Below are 10,292 nucleotides of genomic sequence, written 5' to 3'. Positions count from 1 at the left end.
TAGGAACACTTGCAGCCTTGGCTGGAGCTTTGGCCCAGCTATGCCAAGAGTTTGCTGGACCTAAATATACACAAAGCCTGAAGCTCCATGCGCTGTGTTTGGAAGCATACCAAGCTAAAGAAGGAGAGCGAGACCAGTGTGGACTCGGAGGACCGGTGAGAATGGTGAAACTAGGATATGGGACTCCAGTTACCATTCCTGCTAGGATGGAATTGCTCAAGTGGATCAGAAGGCCACTGTCACGGAGTGTGGGGAAACACAAGGCCCTGCACCCCCGGCTTCCTGCGATTCACCATGACTCTCAGCCAGCCAGTAACACAGAAGGTTTATTTAGACGACAGGAACACAGTCCAAGACAGGTCTTGCAGGTACAGACAACAGGACCCCCTCAGTTTGGTCCATCTAGGGGCCCCAGGGACACCAGAGCCCCGTTGGGAAGCCCAAGCCCCGTCTGGGCTCCCCTCCATTTCCCCAGCCAGCTCCAAACTGAAACTCCCTCCAGCGTCTCCCTCAGCCTCCCTCTGGCTCCTCCCACAGCCTTTGTCCAGTTTCCTGGGCAGAGGTGTCACCTGGTCTCCAACCCCTCTTCCTGGGTTCTCATGTTACATGCTCAGGTATCCTCCCTCAAGGCCAGTCTCCCATCCCCCAGTGCAGACCGTCCCAGCAAAACTCCCCTGCAACCTTCCCAGGCCAACACTCCCCGCTCAGCATTCAAAGAACACATTAAGAACATTCCCACTTCGTCACAGCCACCAATCAATCAGTTGATCTTGGTTGAAGCCTCAGATACAGATATGCTGCTGGGAGGATTGATGTTGAAGAGAGGTGTAGCCAAAACCTCATCTCGTACAGAACGCGTCTGTAAAGCTACTGGTGGCTAATGAATCTGAGCACCCAATCACTATCCTTCGGGGAACTGTGTTAGTGCAGGTATACTGGGCTGCAGCACTGGCCCGTCTGCCCCCCGCAGGAAGATTATACCCATATTTGACCCAGAGAAGTTGGACTTTAGGAACTCCCCAGTTCCTCTGGTGTGGAAAGAGAGATTGAAATGGAAACTAGTGCAGAGAGCCCAAGTGTTCTCCACTTGTGAGTGGGTTGGTCAACTCCTTGGCACATCACATTCCGCAGAATGATAGGCCTTTCTATGAAAGATCGAAGAGACTAGCACCTGCAGATATCGAAGATGTTCGGAAACCTGTGCAGGAGATGAAGACTGAAGGAATCCTACAAGTCTTTATGCCTCCCCAGTTGTTGTGGCCAGAAAAAAGAATGAGGATTATGCATTTGCATAGATTATCATACTTTGAATAGATGTACCTGACCCCAGTGTACCACTAAGAGTGGATGATGCCTTAGAGTCACTGCCTAATAGGAAGCGGTTAGTAACTTCTTCTCAGATCCAAAAAGGAAAACCATCAGATACGCAAAAGAGCCTTCATCTGTCCACTCGGCTTCAGGGAATATGTGGGGCCATTCCAGAGATTAATTGAGTGGATGGTTGGTGACCAGTAGCGTAGCTAGTGGGGTGCAGGGGAAGCAGCCGCTTCCCCTCATCACATTTTTCAAAAGTGGCGCCTGAGCAGGGCTGGCCGCGCCTAAACGCTCCGCCCCCCTGCTCCTCCCCCTCCCCTGCTTCCCGCGAATCAGATGTTCGCGGGAAGTCTGAAAACAAGCAGGGGCAGGCCGGCAGCAGGAGGTAAGCTGGGGCAGGGGGGGAACGCGAGGAGGAGGGCTCCGGGGAGGCGCGGCATGGCCCAGTCCGGCCCTAGCCGAGCGGCTCCCTCCGGCCCCGGCCAAGTGGCTCCAGCCCTGGCCGGCCCCAGCGGCGCTGGCTCGGCTTGGGACCTGGGACGCCGGCCGCGGCTGAACGCGCCGGCCCCAGCGGCTCTGGCCCGGCTCGGGCCCCAGGGCACCGCCGCCGGCCCGGTCCCAGCGGCTCCGGCCAAGCACGCCGGCCCGGTCCCGGCGGCTCCAGCCCCAGCCCCAGCCTGGCTCGGGCCCCAGGGCGGCGGCCCCGGTTCCCGGAACGTGGCCGGAGCTGTGCGGCTCTCCCCCCACCTCTGCCATGAGGAGCCCTCCGGCCTCCCCGAAGGCTGTGCCTGCTGCTACGCTGGGGGGAGCCGCCAGCCCCAGCTAGCCCTCGCCGCCAGCCCGCCCCTGGCCCCCTCCCCCCGGCCCGAGCCCCTCCGAGGGGGGACGCAGCATGGCCGCAGCTTGGCTGGAGGAGCCAAGGGGGGGGGGGGCACGGCGCGGCCAGAGGAGGAGCCAAGGGGGGGCGTGGCCAAAGTGGGGCGCCTTTTTTAGGTTTGTTCCCCCTGCACTTAGGACCTGGCTACGCCACTGTTGGTGACATGAACCTTCTGCAAGTCCTGGTGTATCTGGATGACTTGATAGTATTCGGTCGCACTTTGGAAGAGCACGAAGAATGTTTATTAAAAAATGTGTGACTGTCTGCAGTGACATGGATTGAAGCTATCTCTAGACAAATGCCAGTTCTGTCAGGAAAACAAAGTACGTAGGGCATACACTCCATCTCGAGATGGAGTTGCTGCAGATCCGGACAAACCAAAAACACTGTGGACATGATCAAGCCCCAAAACCTTGAAAGAATTACAGGGTTTTTGTTTGTTGTTTTTTGGTGGGGGGGGGTTTTCTGCAATTATTATAGGTGATTTGTAGTGGGATTTTCTGCCCTTTGTCATCCCTTAGATGAACTCACCAAGGCGTATTCCCCATAGGAAAAGGGTATCTGGATGCAGAACCTGACATCTACCAGTCAAAGAACCCTTTGGAAGCCAGTGGACTCTGTAGTGAGAATGCTTTTTTGATGTTAATAGATGCACTGGTGCATGCTCCTGTGTTAGCTTTTGCTGATACTAACAAACCGTATCTTCTACACATTGATGCTAATATGGAAGGATTTGGAGAAATAGTCTATCAAGAATATACAGATGGAGGGGCAGGGCCGGATTAACCTTTTGTGGGTCCTGGTGCCTGGACCATGGCTCTGCTCCCTGGCCCACCCATGCTCCTCCCTGAGGCCGTGCCACAGCTCACATGGGGGGGGGGGGCGCAAAGAGGAGGGATCGGCAGGTGGGGCCTCGGGGTGGGGGGGAAGAGGCTGGGGTGGGATCTTCCGGGTGGAGCGCATGTGGGGCTCCTTCCGAGTGTGGGCACGGCCCCATTTTAAACCCAATACTGTGGATGGGGACCAGTTGCTTATACCAGTAGGAGTCTAATATCTATCCAGCTCACAAACTAGCACCAAAGTGGGCTGTGGCCAAGAAATTTCACGATTATTTTTATGGAGCAAAATGCACAATCTGTACTGAAAACAATTCCTTAATTTAGGTCTTGAAGTCGGCCTGTTTGGATGCCACAGGGCATAGGTGGTTAGCAGCATTGGCCACCTATGACTTCCTAATGTAGTATTGCCCAGGGCCTGATGCATTATCCTGCAGGCTGGACAGAGAGGGTGCCAGGCCAGGAATGGACTGACATCCCAGCTCCTGGAGTGAGGGTTTGCGTAAGCTGGCTGAGTCCCAGCCTCTTAGCCTGAATCAGATGCACAATGGCATCATCGAACTGCTGGGAGCCCCTCCCAATGCTATGCCCGAGGGGTATACAGATGCCACCCAACTGGATCTTACTTCATTTCCCAGATTGCAAGGGGAAGATATTCGCACTCAAGAGCTCCCAGCCTGAAAGTGACCCTGACTGCTGAAAGCTGGGGGAGACCTGGGAATACCATACAGAATGCCCATCCAGATGCAAAACTGATCTTGAGAGTGGAATCAGTTGACATCGAAAAGAGGCCTGTTCTATCGAGAGACGAGGGACTCACTTCATCACCATCATCATCAGCTGGTGTTGCCAGGAGAATTCAGGGACCTGGTGCTGAAGTCCTTGCATGATGAAGGAGGGCACTTTGGGGTAGACCAGACACTTGGGAGGGTAAGAAGATGGTTCTATTGGCCCAGATTAGCGAGGGTTATAGAGGAATATTGGTAAGAATTGTGCCAGCTGTTGAGCTTGGAAGACGTTACCCAAACCATGTGCCCAGTTAGTTAACATCCAAAGCAAGGGACCCATGGATCTTGTGTGTTCCTAGAATCTGACAACGAAGGGAACACTAGCGTATTAGTGGTAACAGATCATTTCACTCAGTAAGCACAAGCATTCCCCGTGAAACATCAGCGTGCTCCCACTGTAGCCAAGATAGTATTGTGCACTACTGCTGGCCTTCCAGAATTCACTCTGATCCAGGGTGTGACTTTGCAACTATACTTATCAAAGAACTACTACAAATAATTGGGGCAAAGAAATCCCGGATCTCACCATATCACCCACAAGGGGCCCCACAGCCAGAACGTTTCACTGGGGCACTTTTGAACATGCTTGGGACTCTCAGCCCGATACAAAAGCACAAATGGAGCCAACATGTTTCACAACTAGCACACACTTATAATTGTACCAGGAATGATGCCACTGGATTCTCCTCTCGTTGTCTAATGTTTGGGAGGGAAGCGAGACTACCTGTGGACATTTGTTTTGGAGTGACTCCAGATGGAGGTGGCCTTCACGCCTTCAGTGTGTAAAGAAAATAACAACGGGAGAAACGCCTATTGACTGGCTATGGCTGCGGCAGTGAAGAGCACAACTCAGAATAAGACCTGACGTGACCAGTGCATAAGAGAGCAAGAACTACTCCCAGGTGACTGCGGTTTGATAAGGAACTCAGGAGTAAAATGGAAGAACAAGCCAGGAGACCGTTGGAAATCAGAACCCTATCAGGTTGTTCGGAAACGACCTGGGATTCCCATAGATCAGCTCCGGAGAGAAGAAGGAAGGAGAGAGATCAGAACTCTTGACAGGAATCGCTGGTTGGCGATTGGGCAGTTGGTACGGTTCCCTGGAAGTGAGCCGGCCACTACGTCTGCTAGTAGCAATCCGGCTCTTCCACAGAACGAGGATGGGCCGGCTGTGACGGAACAAGACACGAAGGGGAGAGCATCGTTCATCTCTGGTGATGAATCTGATGATTGGAGTTTAACTACTTTTATCAACCCCCCCAGAGCCTAGAATCGGGCTACGCTGTGAGGCCCCATTACAGCTCCCACTGGCAGATATGGCTGCAGAGCAGGCAGCGATGCCCAAGGAAGGGGAGGTGCTGCTCACAGGAAGTCTCCTGTGCTGGACGCAGAACCTGATGTGGAATTACAGCCCGTTCCAAGGAAGGCGCATGCTGCGGGGCCGACTGGGAGAGAGAGGTGAAGCCGCTTGTAAGGCTTACCCATGACCTGCCTGGTACCTCAGCCAATAGCCCTACCCATGTGGGGCGTAACGCTGTAGCTGCCGTGCGCACTGGTGAAAGCAAGCGTAAAGAGGCTTGCCGTGTGCGTTAGTTACAACGGGTTGTAATGAGGTTGTGAGCTGGGGTGCTCTTGCAACAGGAGAAACGCTGTTAACGTTGAGGGGATAGCTAATGGGTAACGTTAAGGGGTGGGTAAAATGTATTAATTGAGTGTCGGGACGGCCGACTTTACACCCATATCCCCAGCATCTAACCCCGACTATGTCACCCGTAGGAGCCGGCCCGGCCCCCAGCCCTGCCCTGCGTGAGCAGCCTCCAAGCCTCAGCCTGCCTGCTGGATCAGGCCCAAGCCTCGCTGGAAACCCTGGAGCGCCGCTTTGCCTCTGGCATCCAGGCCCTGCAGGACTTCGTCAGCCTCCAGGGGGCGCTCCCGGCCCAGCCACGCTGCGGCAGGCGTGGGGCTGGCCAAACTGGGGCCACCCGAGCATGCTGCAGCCTGGGGGCCCTGCAAGGGTCTGGCCAGCCACCCATGGCCCCAGCAGGTGAGTCATACCTCCCAGCCTCCCCCCACTAGAACAGAGCAGGTGGGCTCCACCGAGCTCTGTGGATGGGGGGTAGTAGGCAGCCCCCCTTGCGGAGCCCCGGCCGTGCTGCTCTGGGTGCCAACTTTGGGATCCCCTGGGTGCCTGGCTGACAGCACCAAGGAGCAGCACAGGGCCTGCCCAGCAGTGCTGGCCCCCCACTCCTGGGGTGTGACTGCCCCCAGGCCGTTATCCCTCCCCCTGCCAGGGCCTGGCCAGCACCCCCCGACCTGGGGCCCCTCCTCCCACCCTGGCCAGGGCAGTGTCCCACACTCACCCACTCCCTCCTCCCCAGGCAAGCGTAGCAGGGCCAGCACAGGGCCTGGGGGTCATCCCCTGCAGACCCTCATCGATTTCTCCGCCTGGGTACGAATGCAGGAGCAGCAGCAGGTAACGGAGAGAGGAGACACCCCCCCCCGGCTGCCCCCCCAGATCTGCCACCATCACCGACTCTCCTCCCCCCTCCCCCCCGCCCCGTCTGTCTGCAGGGCCTGGGACGCTCCGACCTGGCCCGTGAGCCGACCCTGGACAGCCCCTTTGGCACCCTGCAGTCGTGAGTGGCCGGGCAGCCCTGCAGTGGGATGGGAAGCAGAGGCCAGCGCTCCCCTCAGCATTTTACCCAGCAGCCTCTGCTGCAGTCCCCCAAGTTGGGGAGGGAGGGAGGGAGCAGGGCTGAGAACCACCCTCGAGCACGTGTTATGGGGAGCAGCACCCCCATGGGTGGCACATGCTTGACCCTGGCTCATGTCCCCGTTATCACAGCAGGGCTGGGAATGGGGGGAGCGGTGAGGCAAGGGGGGCTGGGGCTGGAGAGCAGGTGTAATGGGAGGAGGGAGGCCGGTGGCTTGACAGATCCGGCTATCGCTTCCTGCAGCAGCCATGGGGAGCACCATGTGGGGGGGCTGGGCCACCCCCACCTCCCTGCTAACCTGCCCCCACTCCCCAGGCTGGACCTGCTGCAGGAGATCATCGACGAGCTGAAGGGCACGGGAGACGCCGGGGCCAGGCGGCCGGCGGGCAGGGAGCAGAGCAGGTAGGGACACTGCCCCCCTCACCCAGCACCCGGGGCCTTCCCCCAGCCCTGCCACCCTCCACTAACCCCAGCTCCCCCCTCTAGGGCAGCACGACAGAAGAGGACAGCTCGGTCCCACGCAGCAGCCGAGAGTAGCACCGTGCCCCTGCGCCAGGACAGCTGGGATGTGGGAGGGAGGGGGGCTTGGGCCTCCCTCTAAGACCCCCGCCCCAACCGGGCCGAGATCTGCTCCCCCCTCGATGACGAATAAATGGCCTGGCCAGAGCTGGGGGCTGTGCGCAGTGAGAAGGCAACACCCCCCCACCCGGCATCTAACCAGAGCCCCCTGCTCCCAGCTCCCAGCCAGAGACACATCCCCGCCCCAGGGCTCCCAGGCAGAGACCCACACAGCTGGATGCTGGATGCCAGCCCCAGCCCAGGGCTCCAGCTTCTTCCGTTTATTGTAAAACCCAGGAGGACACAGGACATGGCAGCTGGGGTGCCCCCCCCAGTAAGTGACAGGAGAGCTGCAGAGAGGGTCTCCTACCCCCCCCCCCCATCCCCACTGATGGGAACCTCAGGCCGACTCCTCCCCTTCCCAGCCCCTGGGGCTGCCGGAGACTCAGGCCAGCCACTGCTTTCACCTCTCAGCGCCAGACACCTCCCACCCCCCCGGTACAAGTTACCCTAGTGACAGAGCCCCCCAGCCCTGCCCGCTCCCCAGCCCCCCGGCTTGCAGTCTGGGCTGGCCCCGGGGAGCGGCGCCCGCCCCACCAGCTGCAGCAGGCGCTGGGTGAGATAGAGGCTGGCAGGGCGGCGCGACAGCAGCTGCAGGAGGGGATCCGGGCCCAGCGAGACCGACAGCACCTGCAGAGGGGGCGGGGAAGGAGAGAGGGGCTGTCAGGGGTGCAGGGCTGGAGCTGCCCAGGGCTCACCCGTGCCCCCAGCCCAGCCTCCCAGCAGGGCATCCCTCCCCCTCCCCCAGGGCAGGCTGCCCCCCGGCTCACCTTGCCGCTGCGGCACACCCCCACCAGGCCGTGGCGGGGGGGGTCGGGCACCGTGGCGAAGACGATGTCCCAGGCCAGCTGGACGCGGTGCAGGGGCTGGGCGGTCTCCACGTCGGCCAGGAAGAGCAGGGCGTGCTTGGTGAGCACCAGGGCCAGGCCCAGCCTTGGGGCGAACTGCAGGGAGGGGAGGGGAGGAGAGGGGCTGGGTCACGCACGCCCAGATAGCCCCACACTACTGGCAGGCACCCCCAGCAACCCCCCTCATCTCCCCCAGGGACCCACCACACACCCTGCTCACCTGCACGGCGCTGGGGAAGTCCCCGGGCCTGGCACCCTTGAAGGCTAGGCTGGCGCGGGCACTCAGCAGGGCAGCGTTGCCTGGCTGGTGCGGGCCCAGCTCCACCACGTGGAACTGAGAGAGAGGGGGGTGGTCAGACGGGTACAGCCCTTCCCCAGCCCCCATCTGCCACCTGCCTGCCCCCCGCCCTGGCACTGCCCTCTGCCACCTCCACTCCCGCCCACCCCAGGCACTACCCACAACCCTCCGGGAGCCAGCCCCCACCTGCCCTGCCTTTCCTCTCCCGCCCACCGCAGGCACTACCCACAACCCTCCGTGAACCAGCCCCCTTCCACTCCCGCCCATCCCAGGCACTACCCACAACCCTCCGGGAGCCAGCCCCCCCCCAGTCACACACCTGCCCGTAGCGCTCTGCCCCGTGCCGGACGGCGGCCAGCAAGGCGGAGGAGGGGTGGGGGTTCCTGGAGAAGCTGTGCCGGGGCAGCGCCACCGCCTGGGCCTCGATGACCTGGGAGAGCCGCCCCCCCCGCCAGTGCAGCTGGGTCAGCCCCACCACCTGGCCCTTCTGGGGAGAGACATGGGGTCAGCCGGGCAGAGGGGCCGCTGGGATTCTGGGGGAAGCTGGCAGGGGGGGGGCGGTCCTTACCTGGTCCAGGCCCAACGTGGACAGCGCCAGCCAGAGCCCGCTGGCGTCCTGCTGGTATCCCACCACCTCCGTGCGCCACAGCTGCTCATGGCGCCAGAACTGACGCCGCGGCTTTGGGCCTGCCGGCCGGGGGGTACAGACTAGAGTTAGGAGCTTAGAGAGCCCTGCGACCACCCCTCACGGCACCCCCTGCCCCACGCCGACCACCCACCCCCCACGGCACCCCTTGCCCGATCCCCCCACGCCGACCAGCCCCCCCCCCCGACACCCCCTGCCAACCAGCCCCCTCCCCACGGAACCCCCTGCCGGACCCCCCCCATGCCAACCAGTCCCGCTCCACAGGACCCCCAGGCTAGCCCCCCATTGACCAGCCCACCCTCCTCCCAGGGCGCCTGTCAGCAACCCGGCGGGGGTGGCCTGTGGCATGCTCACGGCTGAGGGCCCAGTGGAACACCTCCTCCTCCGTCACCAGCGCCAGCGTGTTGGGCTCCAGCCAGGCCCAGAACTCCAGGGGGTGGGCAAAGGTCCACTGCCAGTGTAGGCAGCGCTGCGCCACGTCGAACACCTGTGCCACACAGCCCGCTGCGGGCAGAGACAGGTCAGCGCCCCGGGGCCCGGCCCCACGGCCCGCTGCGGGCGGAGACGGGCCCCGGGGCCCGGCCTCACGGCCCGCTGCGGGCGGAGACGGGTCAACTGAGCCATGGGGGAGGTGAGGTGAGGACCCCCATTGGGGTGCAGTGAGGCCATGGGGCTGAGGGTCAGGCCGGGGCCTCTATGGGGAGTTGATGCTATTACCAGTCAGCCTGGAACACCCCCCACCCTGTTCCCTGGCCTGGGGGTCTGGCCCCCGCTGCCCCCCTCCTCGTACCCGTGAGACCCCCATACCTCGTAGGGCCAGCAGGGGCTGGCTGGGGTGGGCCAGCGCGCCCTGGGCCTGGTGCAGGGGCCAGCTGTGGGTGGCTGGGCCGTGGGGCTCACGCAGGTCGAGCAGGGTGACTCGGGCCCCAGCAGGGTCCTCGGGGGGGCCATGCCGGACGCAGAGCCGCCAGGGCGCGGAGAGGGTGACGCGAGGGTAGGTGATCTGCTCTGAGGGGATGCCGTGGTGCTGCAGCTGGGGGGAGAGAGGGGTTAGAGGGGCACCAGCACCTAGGTCATCCCCCCACAGTCCAGAGCCTTCCTGCCCCCAACACAGCTGTGCATCCCCAGGGGTCCCCCAGCCCAGGGTCCCCCCTTCTCCAGACACTCTTCCCTCAGGGATCACCACTCCCCCACCTTCCCCAACACAGGTCACCCCCCAAAGCCCTCCACCCCCACCATGACACCCCAGAGCCCCCTTCCCTTTACCTGGGTCAGCACCTCCACCCGCACGGGGGACTCGCCCATGGCTGAGGGGGCAGGTCAGCCCTGGGGGTAGGGAGCTTACCCCTGGGT

Source organism: Emys orbicularis, chromosome 24, assembly GCF_028017835.1.
Source record: "Emys orbicularis isolate rEmyOrb1 chromosome 24, rEmyOrb1.hap1, whole genome shotgun sequence".
Classification (NCBI taxonomy): domain Eukaryota; kingdom Metazoa; phylum Chordata; order Testudines; family Emydidae; genus Emys; species Emys orbicularis.
The sequence above is the reverse complement of the archived record's forward strand: the minus strand, read 5'-3'. Positions refer to the sequence as shown.